The 7,269-nt window shown below is 49.4% G+C and overlaps 1 long non-coding RNA gene across 1 annotated transcript; it reads left to right on the top strand.

The window, feature by feature from the left end:
- The first annotated feature begins 2,969 nt into the window (after positions 1-2,969).
- On the top strand, positions 2,970-6,594 carry LOC123953761. The gene is made up of 3 exons (XR_006820966.1): positions 2,970-3,155; positions 4,834-5,015; positions 6,175-6,594. It is a non-coding gene; the product is annotated as an uncharacterized LOC123953761 (long non-coding RNA).
- The last annotated feature ends 675 nt before the right edge of the window (positions 6,595-7,269 follow it).

Here is a 7,269-nt window from a genome sequence, read left to right as displayed (position 1 = left end):
TTTCCAGGGGGTCAGGGGAGGAGAGATTGGGAAGTAACTCCTTTTCCCAAATAAGGGCGCTTTTCCGCACTCACAGGTTCTGAGCGTTAGGACACAGCGCGTCTCATCAGAAGCCACGTTCAGCCCCCTGCAGGTGGTAATTCTGTCTCAGAACATGTCTGTCCTTCCACCTGGTCCTCCTTGGGCTGCAGAGGCTGACACACCCTTCGGGAGGGAAGTGTCCCCCAGCCCCTTGCTGTGGCAAAGCCCACCTTCCGAGGATGAATCAGGAAATTAGTCTGTTTCCAAACAAGTTCATCAACGTCTTTTCTCTGAAACCACATTTGGGTTTTAGCAGCTCCCTGTGCTTTCCGGATGTAAACTGCTGCATTTACAACCTGGTAATAACTTTGTGGAGTCCAGGGGACTTACACAGGATATGAACGGAGTCCAGTGGCAGCAGGCGCCTTGTGACCGTCGCTGGGGGTCCACTCTGATGGCACCTCTGCTGGGAGGCCCCTCTGACAGCCAGAGGGCAGAGGTCTCAGGGTTTTGAGGAGGAACAGCTGCTACCAGAGGAGACCACGTGCACGGGGACGTCCTCACCACCGGGAAGTCCTCCCCACGGGGAATTCATGCGCATGCGCATAGGTGTTCTCTTGTGGGATGCGACGGTCCTGTGTGTCCGGAGCCCAAGGTCCGTATGGAGGCAATCTGAGAAGTGCATGAGGTATGACTTCAGTTTCCGTTGTCCCACCTTCCAGATTCTCCTTTTCGTTTCCTTTGCCACATCCGATCCTCCAGAACCATCCCAAGTCCTTGCTCGCTCAGCCCAGGACTCCGCGCGCCCCGCCGCCCCCAGTGCTGAATGCGTCCCTTTACCGGGTCTCGGGTCCCCACCTCGGGCCTCCTTCGCTGCTCCCAGAGTGGGGACAGGCGGGGCCTTCAACCCTAAGTCCGCTCCACCTCGGTCCTTCCACTAATTGAAGGCAGAACTGGGTGTGGGAGGAAGTGACTTTGGCCATTCGCAGCCTTCAGGAGCCTTGGGTGCCGGCGCGCCCGGTGTCTCACTCACGCCCGCGCTGCCCGCGGCGCTCAGCCCGCTGCGGTCACTGCTTCCCGCGGCGGCAGGCCCTGGCGGCTCGCTCCGGTCGCCCGGCCCGGGAACCTGTCCCACCCCGGTCGCCAGGGCTTTGCTCCCTCCCAGGCTGTGATTTAAGGCTGAGGCCGCTAACGTCAGACGGGGCCATCCTGGAAATGAATGAGGGGTTCGGAGAGCAGCTCCAAGATTTCCCTGGGCGGCGCCGAGAGGAGCGGATTGGCTGGAAGCCGAGGGCCCCGCTCTGTGTCCTTCGGGGAAGAACATCTTCTGACACTCTCCACGAACCCCCTAAAAGTCTAGGTGTCTCAGAAGTACCGTGAAATATTTCGGTGATTGCGAGCGGCACCGTCGGAGAAGGGGGGCCCATCTCGGCCCACCCCCGTGATTAGGTAGCCTCGGTCACCCGGGCCTTCCAGGGCAGAAATTAAACATCCGCCAACAGCTGTTCAAGGAAAATTGGTTTCTAGTTGGATTTCTTTTTCTTTTAATGCGGATGCTCTGAGGCTGACCCGGCTTCTCCTGGGGGTGGGGCTCTGCTAGGAGCGCGGGGCGGGAGGGGCTGCTGCGCCCGGCTAGCAAGCCCTCCCACCGGGCAGCAGCCGCAGCTGGGTACCCGGCCGGGCTCCGGCTTGGCCCGGACGATATTTCATTTACATGCTTGTGTTTATAAAGGTAGCGATTCTGAGTGATGGAAACATGTGCCGGCTGTTCCCTGCGCTCCCGATCTAATATCCAGGAGATTGTGCTATCGGGAATGAATCAGGTGCCCGAGTGCTGACCAAATGCTTGAACACATGGTCCCATATTTACAGTACACTATCTCATTTTTAATAGAACTTGTCCAGGAAAGGATTCCAAACAAGCTTCAATCGCCTGGCCCCGGAGAAGCCCTGTGGGGATTCATATTCCAAACAGGTCTATAATTTAGGTCTCCGTGCAATTTCACTAACTTCCCTGCTCTGCCCTTTCTCCCGGCTCCCTTCTCTGCCACATTCCATCATGACACTCCGGTTTCCTTCAGGCAGCTTTGCCTGTCCACACCGCTGCGATTCCTCCTGCTGTCGGAGCAGAGTCCCCGAGAAGGATCTCCCAGTCTCTACAGCAGACTCTCCTCTGGCTCTCAGTTCCGTTAAAAATTCCCCTAAGAAGTGGAGATGGGCACACGTCTCTTTCCCGACACTGCATAACAATTTAGGTTATCTTTTATCTTTTCCCCCCTTGAGATGGCTTTTTTTTTTTTTTAATTTGTCAGGAGTGGTGAGACTCTTAAGACGGTGAGAGTTTCCAGCTTGCAGATGGTAAATCTTTTCCATGCCTAACGTCATGATAATAATAATGAGATTGCTGGTACTAATAATGACAACCTTTTTATGTTGGAAAATGCATAAAAATAAAGATAAACAGGGAGTGGGGAATGAAAACATGGTGAAGATCAGGGACATGGCTCTGAGAACTCCCTGATAAAATGGAGCAATTTACAAAACATTTATGGGGGCTTTTAAGAACTGTGAATTTGTCAAGTGTTATGAAGCAGCAAGCAGCAGGCGATAGAGGGAATGTCTTTAGAAAAAAGTGCCGTGATGCTCGCCAAAAATCCGTGCAGGAGTTATTCCTAATGCTTTCCCCCCTCAGCAACATGAATGCAGATTTGGAATCTCTTTCTCTTTCGGAGTGAGCAGGGTAATTTAACGAGCTGTTTAGAATTATCAAATGTCTTTGAAATTTCCAAATATTCTATTCCTGAAAATAGCTCATGAAGTGGCTCAGGTATTATTCTCTCCTCCCCCAGGCACTGTCCCTACTGTGCTATTATCTGCCATGTGATTTACTTCGGCTCTCCTCTCCCTGACAGACAAGTGTCTGAACAATGTGGGGACGCGGCCAGCACACTAACGCCCCACGTTTCCTTGAGACACAGGGCGGTCATCACTCCCCCGAGTTCCTCCGGATGAAGACGATGTATGCAATTCGGACCCTGTGACTAACCAGGGCTCTCTCCACCCAGCACTCAGAGAGAAGCACGTTTGCAGTTTTCTGAGATTTGTCAGCATGGGAACGACTCAATCCAGGGAAGGTAACGGGCAAATGGAAAGCGGGGCCTGGGAACGGGAGGCTGCACGGTTTCCTTTATTTCCGCGCCTGTGGGGCTCACTCTGTAATTCTAGCAGACGTTTGCGGGGAAGGGGCTGCTCTGACCAGTCTTTGGCCCAGGGCCACCATGTTGCACAATTCCAAGGCCTGCCTTTTGCATCACGCCGCACTGGAATCGCGCCCCCTGGGGAGGTCACCCCGCCCCGCGGCATCCCAGCTGCCCTGCCGCAAATCCACCCTGAATCAAAAAATCATTAGAGGCCCGGAAAAGTCTGCTCTGGTTCGATTTTTGGTCTGCACTTCGCACATGATTTGGTGTTGTATGTGCACACGTGATTTGGACTGCGGGTTGCGGTGACCTACAGGGGACTCCTGTCGAGGGCCTGTCTAGGACTACACACAACTGCTCTGCTTTCTCCTCTTTCCTCTCTGGTTTTCTTATGGAAACAGAGGCTTCACCAGAGAGAAGCAGTCTGAGGTCTGCGTCGTTCTTCTAGGGACATTATTGTCACACTGTCACTGTGATCGTATAAGAAAATGTCAATTGGGGACGAGCTCTGTAGCTATTTCAGAAGTCCTTTCAAGAGGTCTCCTTTACATCGATTCTTAATCCCTCAAGATTTACGAGATTATCTCTCCTTACTAAAAATGCTCTAGCCACATCCTGCCTTGACATGGCAGGTCCCTGGGGTCTGAGTGGTCACTTGTCCTGTCCCCTTGTCCAGGGTATCAACCATTCATTGCTGCCAGCTCTCTAACTTAGCCCACTGCTGATCCAGTGTCTCTGGATTACATCATGCTGCGTCAAAAATTTAGGGTCAATTTTTGATTGGAGAAATGATTATTTAGGTGTTAATCTTTGGGGATGACATTTTAATTTAACTGAGACCTTCAGAAACTTTCCAGAGTGGTCCTCCAGCATGGCTCGGGTCAGGCCGTGCAATGTGTATGTGCTGATTTTTCAGGGTCCCACAGTTCGAGAAGCTGACTCATGTTAACACATCTCACAGGAGACTGACATAGGAAACCAGAGTGCCAGTTCATTAATTTACAGTGAGTAATATAACTGTCAGGTAGACCAGATGTTCGCTTGGTCCTGACCGACACATTCTGTCCCCTAAGGCAGACTGCTTGGGAAGTCAGACAATCAGAAGAGAGCCTAGGGAATGGGCAGTCAGAACAAGGTTTCATTATTCCAGTGCTTGGCTATATAATACCATCCACCTGTTCAGCAGAGTGGGCGCTCAGTCCAGGGGACAGGTGACCCAGTCCCAAGATCACTGTTTGCATGATTTCTGCAAAACCTCGCCTGTGTAACTGTTCTTTCCTGTGCTTCCATTTTGGACCTACTTCTTACCATGCCAAAAGTCCTCTGTCTCTCCCTAGGCAGTGTATTTACTAAGGGTGCTGGTGATTCTTGTAGACCATCAGGGCAATCCATCTCATTGATGGGGTTGTGTGTATTAGGCTCTGATTTCTCTGTGCTGGTTGTGTAGTTGAGTTCTTGGAAAGAAACTTGGTTCACAGGTTCTTGAAAAACACCGCTGAGCTGGCTTCCTGGTACCCTGTCACCCACGTGGGTCTGTAGTTGGCTCCTGTTCATGCCTTCTTCCTTTACCTACTCCTCGTGACTAACTTGTTCGCTCTTCCTATGACCACAGGCTTTGTTCAACCTTAAACGTTTCCTGAGCTGCCAGTTTCTCATCCATAACATCAGAGAGCTAGTGACTTTCCTGCTTGTCAGAGGGATCACATGGCAAACAAAGCCAAACATGAGGGACCCCGACTCCTTCCGACATCGCTGTTGGGCTTGATCTCCATTCATGCCTCTGTTGAACCTCAGGTGGATATGGCCACTTGTGTTAAAATAACTTCATCCACAAACCCATTTCTATGCAAGTACTGAAAACCTTGGTGGTCACTAAATCTCTCCATGCGGTTGCATTCGGCAGAGTCTTATCTTGATTTTGGTGGAAATGCCTTCAAGATGTGACATGGATGTCAAATGTGTCTCTTATTTGCTAACACCCTTGCACACACAAATGTGATTTGGTTAAGAGAGAGAAGCCACAAAATAGAAAAATATTTGCATAGTGTCTGGGTGTGTGTGTGTGTGTGTGTGTGTGTGTAATGCCTCTGTGAAGACCCATCAACCAGCAGTAAATAGTTACTAACAATGTAAATCATTGTCAGCTTCATTCTCAGAAACTTATGAATTAGTTCTTCAGGCATGGAGAAGAAAGGAGTTCGACTTTGATAAATACTGGGAAAGGCAGCTCTTATGTTCGCTTAGATTTGAATAGGGGGCCTATGCCTGGTCTGCAGATCTCGTTTAAAACCATCCTTGCAGTGAAGACACACAGCCCTTCCCGGTGCTGGGAGGGAGTGGTGGAGGATTCTGTCCCCTTTAAGGAATGGGTTGGGCAGGATGCCAGGGCTGCCGTGAAGGTTGAATAAAAGACCTGGCCCTCCTTCCCCCAAAGTCACCCTTCTACTTTGGAAAGCTTTGCTGAACATTAACCCAGGCTCCGTCTCCCCAGAGCATTGCCGCCAAGCCTGTTTTGGTCCATCTCACGTTCAGTGGGAGTCCACCCACGGCACCACTCACCTGAATACCAGCTTTCACAGAAATTACACCAGGACGTAAATAATTAGACATGCTAACAACCACGAAAAGTACTGACGAGGTTGTTCAGACCCCTAATTGGAAGCTGGAACAAGAGCTGTTCCTCTATAATTAGCATATCACACTGTAACGTTAAACCAGTCTTCAGATACCTGGTTGCTTTCACCTTGCTGTCTGGATCCCGTCGCAGAATGGAAGGGAGCTCCTGGCCTGCCATGGATGAACGGAATGTGTGGTGTAGTGTTTCCTGAGCGTGATGTAGCTTCAACTCTCCTTAATTAAAAAGACAGCTGTTACCCTAAAAAAAGCACAATTCCCTTAATGACAGATATTTTAAATGTGTATGCTAATTTCAGGTTTTTCGTTTCATCCCCAGGAAGCGCACACGTGGATGGGTCACCGCTGTAACGCCATGTGTGAGATGAGCTTCTTTCTGAGCGAGGGAGAGAGCAGGGTTGGGAACCTTTTTCCCAGGACCAGACATGTGCTTGAAGGGCCTGGGACCAGTCCCGGAGAGTGTGAAGGATCGCTTCCCTGCCGTGGTACAAACCCGTTCCTCCAGGAACAGTCGCGTCCTCTTCTCCACCATGGAAAACCATCAAAGTCTTTTTTTGACATCCATGACATGAAATAGTGAAAACAGTGCAGAAAGATGCTGTCTTGTACCTAATGACCTTGTGCTGAGAGGGGAACAGAAACAGCTCATTAGAGTGATTTAATGTGGTATTTTGTTAAAACTAAATCAAAATAACCTATGCAGTGTGGCCGAGATGCATCCGAACTTGAAACACACAGGACTGCGCTTTATCTCTTTGTTTTCATTTTGCAGCTAAATGGAATTCTAAATTTGAAATACTACAGAACAAGATGCTTTCCAAATTAAAAAAAAAAATTTTTTTTTTTTTTTCCTAAACAGGCTCACAGTCTTGAGATAGCTGCAAATTGGGAAGTCAACAAGATGTGTGTTTGAAGCTGCAGCACAAACAGAATGAAAAAGATAGAGAGAGAGGAAGGAAAGAAGGAAGGGAGGGAGGGAGGGAGGAAGGAAGGAAGGGAGAAGGAAAGGAAGAAAGAAAGAAAGAAAGAAAGAAAAAGAAAGAAAGAGAGAAAGGTACATATAAATATATGCAGGAAATGGGGGTGAGGAGAGGAAGGCTATTTCAGAAATAATACCTGGAAAAGTAGTTCAGTAATCCTCACAAACTCAAATTAGCTGGGTCTTCAGCGAGGCTGCCCATGTTTTCTGTAGGAGGAATTTCAGTGTGCTGTTTCCCCGGCTCTTGAGAAGGAAAACGCTTGGAGCTGCGCTTGCAATTTGCCAGTACGGAAATCCTTGATCTTTACCCCTATTGAGATTTGTCAAAAGATACCAAAAGCTGGAATCTGTGCTGTAGGAAGTTAATGTTTTCTGGAAATTATGGCAATACAAAAAGCAACCTTTCCGGCTGTCCTTTCAATAGTTTTTGAGAGG

Source organism: Meles meles, chromosome 12 (genome assembly GCF_922984935.1).
Source record: "Meles meles chromosome 12, mMelMel3.1 paternal haplotype, whole genome shotgun sequence".
Taxonomy (NCBI): domain Eukaryota; kingdom Metazoa; phylum Chordata; class Mammalia; order Carnivora; family Mustelidae; genus Meles; species Meles meles.
The sequence above is the reverse complement of the archived record's forward strand: the minus strand, read 5'-3'. Positions and strand labels throughout refer to the sequence as shown.